The sequence below is a fragment of the Amblyomma maculatum genome, chromosome 11 (assembly GCF_055883805.1).
Source record: "Amblyomma maculatum isolate TAMU_Amacu chromosome 11, ASM5588380v1, whole genome shotgun sequence".
NCBI classification, from domain to species: Eukaryota; Metazoa; Arthropoda; class Arachnida; order Ixodida; family Ixodidae; genus Amblyomma; species Amblyomma maculatum.
Window position 1 is genome coordinate 133522663 of NC_139354.1, and position 8621 is coordinate 133531283.

The following is an 8621-nucleotide window of genomic DNA, read 5'->3' on the forward strand; positions in this document are numbered from 1 at the left end:
AGTGCATTGCAGTGAATCAAGAGCCATGCTACACGACCAACCTATACCCTGGGCAGAATATGACGAGGAGACAGTTCTGCAAATTGGTGAATCTTGGAAACCCCACCGCCAAGCCAGAGTTTGTATGTTTGACAACTGCACTTAAATCCTCCAAAGCATGTTGCAGTGAAGGGAGGCGTATAAACACAAAATCTTGCTGCCTTGATTCCCAAGTAAATTTTAGATTCTTGTGAGGAAATGTAAATGTCCACGTAGTCACCAGCATGAATGAAAAAAAAAAGGTTTCTTCATCTCCTCGATTCCTGTATTACGTGTCAAGGAAACGGGTCTCTTTGCATTCTACTGATAATTGGAGCAACCGCATTTGTCTCCAAAGAGGATTAATTTGAACCATGCATAAACATTTTAAGTTTGAAACTTTGCTCAATAATCTTTTACAGAAGCGCTGCCTATTCAACCAACGATGTCTGAAAGGAAAGGAGTTATTCACCCGTAGTTAAATTCCTAGACGTTACTGAGAAAGATACTGAGGAAAATAATTTTTGAAGTAAACATTACTCATTTTCACTATGGTCCATTATTTTTCCGCAACGTATTTCGACAAAAACAAAAATGTATAATAATTATTCACAATGGTTCTAACTACAGCAGTTTCGTTAAGTAGAAAATGTTGCGTCTCATTAAGCGCATACCTATAGCGCATTCACTGTCTGAGGCAAGAAGTTTGCTTTGTTCTTGTTTGAAGCCAGGTAGACTCATACACAACAAGTAAAATAGATATGCCAGATTCGGGTAAGCTGAGATTTTAAACCTTTGGCAGAGTGAAGAAATACGCTTCAATGACCAGTGCGCGAAAACCTTGAGCTTTTCTGCAACACTCGCTCCAGCTGATGCGATGAGAATATCAAATTCTTTATAAACCTGCTTCATGAACAGCGTGTTTGAACACATCAATATTGCACTGGCATGGCGCGTCAAGGAACCTTAAAACTTTTATGGTGTCTTCCACATAAGACCCCAATTCTCTTCCTAAAGCTTTGCCTTTAAGCCGAATTCTTGAACTGAAGGCGAAGTGAAACATAACTGCTTAGCAGGCACCCCCTGCATTAATCTAACAGCGCTAAATGGCCAGCCATTTTTGTTATTTTTGCCTAATGAGTAGATTTTAATTTGCCACAGAATGAGTGTTACCGAACAATTTTGTCTGCTGCCATATTATAATTAAAAAGCTTCTCAGCATCATTACTTTAGTTCATGATTAGTTCTGCCCTATCAATGCGGGAATTATGTATTTAAACTCTCATTTGCCTTCAAGCTGTTATCATTATCAGCCTGACTTTACCGACTGCATGGCGAAGGCCTGTCCCATATTCCTCCACTTATCCCGGTCCTGTGCTAGCTGCATGCCTTCACTTGACCACTTTGAACTTCTAGCTGTAATTCAAGCTGCTTTTGTGCCTAATATTTGATTTGAATGTTTGCCTGTGAGTTGCGTCTTGAATAACTCTAGTTTTCTTTCTACAGAAACATTCAGCGAGACATAGAGTGTGCAGAATCCAATGCTGTTTGCTACAAGAATATGAAGACGAAGATATACGCATAAAGATGTGCAATGGATACTTCTTGCCAGAAGGAATAAAATGCGGCTCAGGAAAGGTGAGTAAAAATATTTTATAAAATACCCTATGTCTGGAACTGTTTCTGTTTATTTATTGCATAATCAAGGACACCGTTTAAGGCGCCACAATCTCGATTTCGCATTTTAGAGAGTACTACAGAGCAGAGAAGGAACCCAAACGTTTTTACAAAAGAGGACATTTATCCGTGCTTAGTTAGGAATGGTTTGTTAAATTTCCTTCAACCCGTTTGGAAGGCGACACTGATGTCTCACATCAGGTCTAGCCCAGAATTTCTGGACACAATAAATTCAGCTTCTTATTACAAGCAGGAAAATGCTCTCGCTGAACACCACAAAATACATTGTGACGCGGAAATCCGGCTTCGTATCGATCTTGTAGAAGCTTGTTTTGATCTTATACTTCTCTGAGCTGCGCATAAATGAATTTGGACGAAAAACGATTTCTTTTTATCTTCCTCTGTAATTAGGAAAATAACGAATAAAGCGATCCAAACCTTACAAAAAGTATAGCTCTAAAAATGGTACGCGATTTCTCAGCATGTTCCGAATAATACGTTACTGAGTCTGTATAGCAGAGATCTTGTGCACCTGTATAATAAAACCCTGGGTTAAACTAGTCACTGCATAATATTTAAAATATGAATATCAGAGCCGCAACAATACAATCCACACGTATATGAATTAAAAGTCTTGTTTTGCGCATAGCTGTTTCCTCACGTGATCAGCACCAAAATTTTATTCTCTTCCATACCCAATATGCTTTCTTTATGTGGGGCGAAAGTATGACACAGATTTCATAAACATAACTCGCAATCAATAGCGCCCCTTTGCAATAATTGTATTCGTCCCGTTGTAAATATAATTTCGATGCTGTCATTATGAAAATACTAAATATTCTTATTCTCTAAATTTAGAAAATACCTGAGAGCAATACGTATGCCTCCCCTACAAGTTCACAAAAACTTACCAACTTGTGGCTCGCATTCACTAAGCCTTCTGTGTTAGGGTTAGCACCGAAGAACACGAACTCTACGAATTATTCGTGAGTACAATAAACTGTCCAGAATTTGTCAAGAGCGAATTAATAAAATAAGAATGTAAAATACTCGCCTCGACGCATTACCAGATGTTGCAGGATAATAAAATTCCCATCCTATATTACGCTTCATATTTTTACGGTATCAGTTGGATTCTTAAGTACAAAAAGTGGTAAAATTAAACTGGAAAGGTTTCTAATTGCATTTGTCTGGTAGAACAACTAAAGAAAGTATTTATTCGAATGCCTCAAATGCAGCTATCATTATATGCGGGATGTTCGGGGATTTAAAAAACCCTCTCATGGCCAGCTGTGTAGAGTGATATTGCTGACAAATATTCTCCTGAATTCTTTTTAGCCAACGAGGCAACTTGAACAAAATAGACTGAACCATTAGGGATTTCATATTTTGGTTATGCGTGTTACAACCAAAGGTATTATGACATAACGTTTTTTCTGCCATGCCTTGTTTATTTACCTGCTTCAGAATAACTGTGCTCTCCCGATCGTTTTTCATTAACTCCATTCTCTTTCATTCGTCATTGACAGACGTGCAGGCGAGGTGTCTGCAAAAAACACAACTGGAATAGGAACACAACTCTGGCGGCTCCGAAGGACCCAGGAACGTTTACGTGGAGCACACATCCCATATCCTTTTAGCAGCCCAACATTAAAGAGAAAAACAATGAAGCATAAAAAGATAAAAACGAAGAAAAAGAGACCACTTTGGTGCGATGCTTTCCTGAAAATATCTGCTCACAGAACAAATAAATAAAAATGAAAACTAGGTTATCTGGTTTTGTTTATTTTACACAGCAGTGTTCTGATTCAAAATGGCGTTCTACCATCCAATCAACAACAAAAGAGCCATCTCATATTAAATAATAAAAGGAGTGCAGGAGGCTGGTGCACCACCATTTTAAAGCAATGTTTTAATTCTTGCTTTGAGTTTCTCATTTGCGAAATCGTTATCAAAAATACGTAATACAAATGTGCTTCTGCACAGCTATACACTTATCATTACACTTATCAAGAAAAAAAAACATTTTATGAATGAAATGGATGGCCATCAATGGCGAATAAGTTAGCCTTACAAAAAAGCTAAATGAGTTTCTGATTAAATGGTAATTACATTCCTCATCATGCACATTAACATTTCTATACATTTTCTTGATGCATTTTTGATGAGTTTCACAAGAAAGTTGGCCACCGTGTTTCTGGTTGGTACCTAATGTGTGCATTTCTTGTGTGTTGTTCACGAGTGTTGACCAATGAGCACTTTTGGATAAAAAGTAAAAGCTAAAACTTAGCGAAGCACCTCAACTACATTAAAAAAAGCTAAAAAATAAAAAAAAAACTGCACCTCTGCCGCGATTCGAACTCGGTACCTCTTACTCCGTAGCTTTCTACGCTAACCACTCGGCCACTCGGGGAACTTGTAATGTCGGTAACGTATTTGCTTCTTATGTCTGGACTGCATTCATAAGATTGGGACATAATGTTTCGAAGCATGTTTCGAAGCGTACAGGCCATTGCGGCTACTCTAACAATTACAACTTCTTGACCATTAGAACTTGCATCTAATGTTCTAGATACCTATGCGCACTATTTTGTCCACTGCAGTCATTTTAACATGTCGAGTTTGGCATCGCTGGCAAATTTATCAGCGCTGGCTCTTCGGTGGTTGCTACCTTGGGCGTATTTTCGCAGAACACGGAGCTGTAGCACGAACCTTTAAGGAAAAAAAGTGCGACCAAGCTTCAATACCGGCAAGCGCAGCAGCGCCAACACTATTTTACTGGTAACTAAATCTTATTTGAATCTAAACATTTCGGGAAGCATTGCGATGACTGAGGGCTCGGCTAATCTATACGCAGAGCAAGAAGGAGCTCGAAAGCTTAAGAAACACGCAAAATATCATGCATTATAAAGAAGGCATTGCTTCTCGTGCCCTGGTCGCGCACATGCTCCCAGGACGGTCCAGTTCCGAGTCAACGCACGGCTCGGGTTACGTCCGCGCGTCGTCGTCGGCGCAGGCCGGAGTACCCCTGCTGGTCTCTCCAAAACGGCCTGCTCGCAGGTGCAAGGAGGCATTGGAAATGGAGCGGCCTTGCGTCCGTTAGCTTGTAGGCGGTGTGGCAGTGCGTCGGTTCGCGTACACAACAATATCCTTGCCCGTAACACCCTCAAGCATATTGTCCAACCACAGCACCCATTCGCTTGGCAAGAAGTGATTTGCAATGGCACAAACACCCAAGACGCAGGGTGTAAGCGTGTTTTGAATGAAACAAATGTCCAAAAAGCTGTTTTTGTTTTTACAGTGCATGCTAAACAGAAATGAAAACATAGTAAAGAATATACATTCGCTTAGTAATGTATAATTTCCCTCATTTGAGAAAGTCAATGTATTTCCACATTAGCTCCTATACAAAAATACTGTTTTGTTTTCCAAGTACAAAACTTCTTGCGTAATCACAAATGAAAGTCTGTTGCGGATCTCATGTTAAAACACATAAAAATTGTTTCTTAGGCAACATCCTACATATGCTAATCAGAAATGAAAACATAGTTCTCTGAAAGTGTGCAGCTAACAAAGAAATAATATATATTCACTTAGTGATGTATACATTTCCTCATTTGAGAAAGTCAATGTATTTCCACATTAGATCCTACCAAAAAATACTGTTGCGTTTTCCAAGCACAAAACTTCATGTGTGATCTCAAAGGAAAGTCTGCTGCGGATATGATGTTAAAACACATCTAATCTTGAATCTCCTTTGAGTTGTTGATGACTCATCAAAAACACATTACGTGGGTAACAGAAATTCAATATCCATTTTTGTAAGAATTTTGAACAGAAGGTCAAACATGTCAACCTATTATCATCATCATCAGCTTGACTATACCCACTGCAGGGCGAAGGCCTCTCCTATGTTTGTCCAATTAACCCGATTTTGTGCTAGCTGCATCAACTTGAAACCAGCGAACTTTTTAACCTCATCCGCCGACCTAATTTTCTGCCGCCTCCTGCTACGCTTTCCTTTAACTGGAATCCAGTTTGTTACCTTAAGCGACCATCGGTTATCCTCTCTTCGAACTACATGTCCTGCCCGTGTACATTTCTTCTTCTTTATTTCCGCTAGAATGTTGGTAACTGGAGGGTTTTCTTTGACCCACACTGCCACTTCCTATCTCTTATTGTCACCCCTACCATGTTTCGTTCCATAGTCCTCAGCGTTGTCCTCAACTTAAGTAGAACCCTCTTGGTTAGCCTCCACGTTTCAGCCCCATAGGTGAGTACAGGTAAGATGCAACTGTTGTATACTTTCTTCTTGAGCGATACCGGTAAGCTGCTAGTCATAATCTGCGAGTGCCTGCCAAATGCGCTCCATCGCAATCTTATTCTACTTGTTATTTCCCTTTCATGGTCCGGATCTGCGGTTACTACCTGTCCTAAGTAGACATATTCGCCTACTACTTCCAGTATTTCGCTACCTAATGTAAACTGCTGTTCTTTCCTTAGGCTGCTGTACTTCTGCATATTGATTTTCAAGCCTACATTTCTATTGGTCCTGTCTAGGTCATCAATCATTATTTGCAGTGCATCCCCCGAGTTGCATAGCAAGACAATATCATCACCAAATCGCAGATTACTGAGGTATTCTCCATCTCCCCTTATTCCTAACTGCTCCCAATCCATGTCTCTGAATACTTCCTCTAAGCAAGCTTTGAATAGTACTGGGGAGAGTGTGTCTCCTTGCCTGTCTTTTCTTTATGGGAATTATGTTACTTTCTTTATGCAGAACTATGGTTGCTGTGCAGCCACTATATATATCTTTCAGCACTTTCACGTATGGCTCGTCTACCCCCTGATTTCGCAATGCCAGCATCACCGCCGAGTTTTAAATTGAGTCAAATGCTTTTTAGTAATCAATGGATGCTATATGTATAAGGGCTGGTTATATTCCGAGAATTTTTCTATCACCTGGTTGATGGTATGGATATGACCGATAGTAGAGTACCGTTTCCGAAAACCTGCTTTATTCTTTGTTTAATTGCAGTCTGAGGTTGTCCTGATGCTATTAGCGATTACCTTAGTGAATATCTTATACGTAACAGACAGTAAGCTTACTGGTCTGTAATTTTTAAGGTCCTTAGCTTCCCCTTTCTTATGAATGAGGATAATGTTTGCGTTGTTCCATGGTGCCGGTACCTTCGATGACACCAGGCGCTGCGTATACATTGTGGCCAATTTTTCTGCATGATATCCCCTCGGCCTTCAACAAATCTGTAGTTATCTGACCTTCTCCAGCTGATTTCCCCCCTTTTCTTTCTTTCTTTATTGATTCCTTAGACACAGTCTAAGAAGGCGCCGAGGCTAAAGGCGACAACGCACCTGACAAGGGCCTCGACCCCCTTACACAATGTACACAAACAAAAATAGTAAAACAAAGTTCGGTCAAGCAGTCTATGTGGGTACTAAACGGGACTCGTAACTGCGAGATTGACATGCAGTCACAAACATTTTGATCTGCAAAACAACGATAAGTACAAAATAACAATAATTTAATGATGTATCGCGAACATGATGTCTGTGACGATAGGCCATTGGACAACAAACCGGTTTCCAATCAGCAATCAGCAAATCATCACACATAACCATGACATGCATCGCGTACCCAATACGCTACAGTACAGTTTCACAGAAGTACACTAAAATTGTAAGAAATGACAAGGACATGGCGAGAGATCATAGAACGCATGAACACATTTTGCAATAATTTACGCCAATGAGAACTGAATATTACTGTTCACAAGAAAATTCCTGCAGTACTTTAAAACTTTTGAGACCCATATTAAAGTTTACCTGCATATCGTTGCTGTTCAATACATTAGTTATTTGAAAATCCAGTGCTTGCCTTCCGTAATTGGTTCTAACTTGCGGCATTTTTCGTTTTGGGTTTCGAATGTTGTATGAGCTTGAAGTATGTGCTGGGGAAATATGTAGCTTGTGTTTGTGGATCCATTGCAATAGTTTGAAGAAGTACACCTGGTCAGCCTTCAACATATTATTTTTGACAAACAATGGTTGTGTTCTCAAAGACTGTTTATTACCTGCGTAATCTTCCAATATACGTAATATTTGTTTTTGTAATACATTAAGTTTATTGTAGTTAGAGCTTGTTGTCGTTCCCCAAACCAAAACACCATAGCTTATTTTGGAGTAAACTAGAGAATAGTACAGGGCTTGTTTTAGGCGTCTGGGTATCAAATGTTGAACTTTATAAATACACCCAATGGTACGAGACAAGGTTGATTTAAGTTTACTAACATGGGCATTCCATGAGAGGTCGTGGGTGAACCAAACACCAAGACACTTTTGTTCTGTAACTTGTTCCAACAAGCGTCCTTCAAACCTAATGCTCACCGAGTTGCAGCCTTGTTTATTTATTGGTCTAAATATTATGTACTTAGTTTTATTTATATTTAGACTCAAGCGGTTTCTTTGAAGCCATTTAGATAATAAAGTAATTGTTTGCAGAGTTCTGTATATCCTGCGCATTTTCTCCGGTGAAAAAAACATTAGTATCGTCTGCATACATTATTATTTGTGGGGATCCAGTTATTGCGGTAATGTCATTTATATAAACAAGAAAAAGCAGGGGTCCCAAAATGGAGCCCTGTGGAACACCATGTCGCACTTCTAGTTTGCTTGAGAACCAATTATTGATACACACATATTGATATCGTTTCTCCAAATAACTGCGAATCAGTTTTAGCGCCACTCCTCTGATGCCATATTTTTCCAGCTTTCTTAGCAAAGTATCATGTTGAAGAGTGTCGAAGGCTTTGCTAAAATGTAGAAATAAGCCAAGAGTAAGCATTTTTTTTCTATATTTTCAACTATCTTATCCTTGATGACAATAAGTGCTTGCTCTGCTGATT

At 39.5% G+C, this 8621-nt stretch overlaps 1 long non-coding RNA gene across 1 annotated transcript; it reads right to left on the reverse strand.

Moving 5' to 3' along the window:
- Positions 1–400: 400 nt before the first annotated feature.
- Positions 401–7935, reverse strand: LOC146175003 (uncharacterized). Its single transcript, XR_014702070.1, has 3 exons — positions 7543–7935; positions 3154–3241; positions 401–467 (listed from the first exon to the last, which is right to left on the reverse strand). It is a non-coding gene; the product is annotated as an uncharacterized LOC146175003 (long non-coding RNA).
- Positions 7936–8621: the final 686 nt, after the last annotated feature.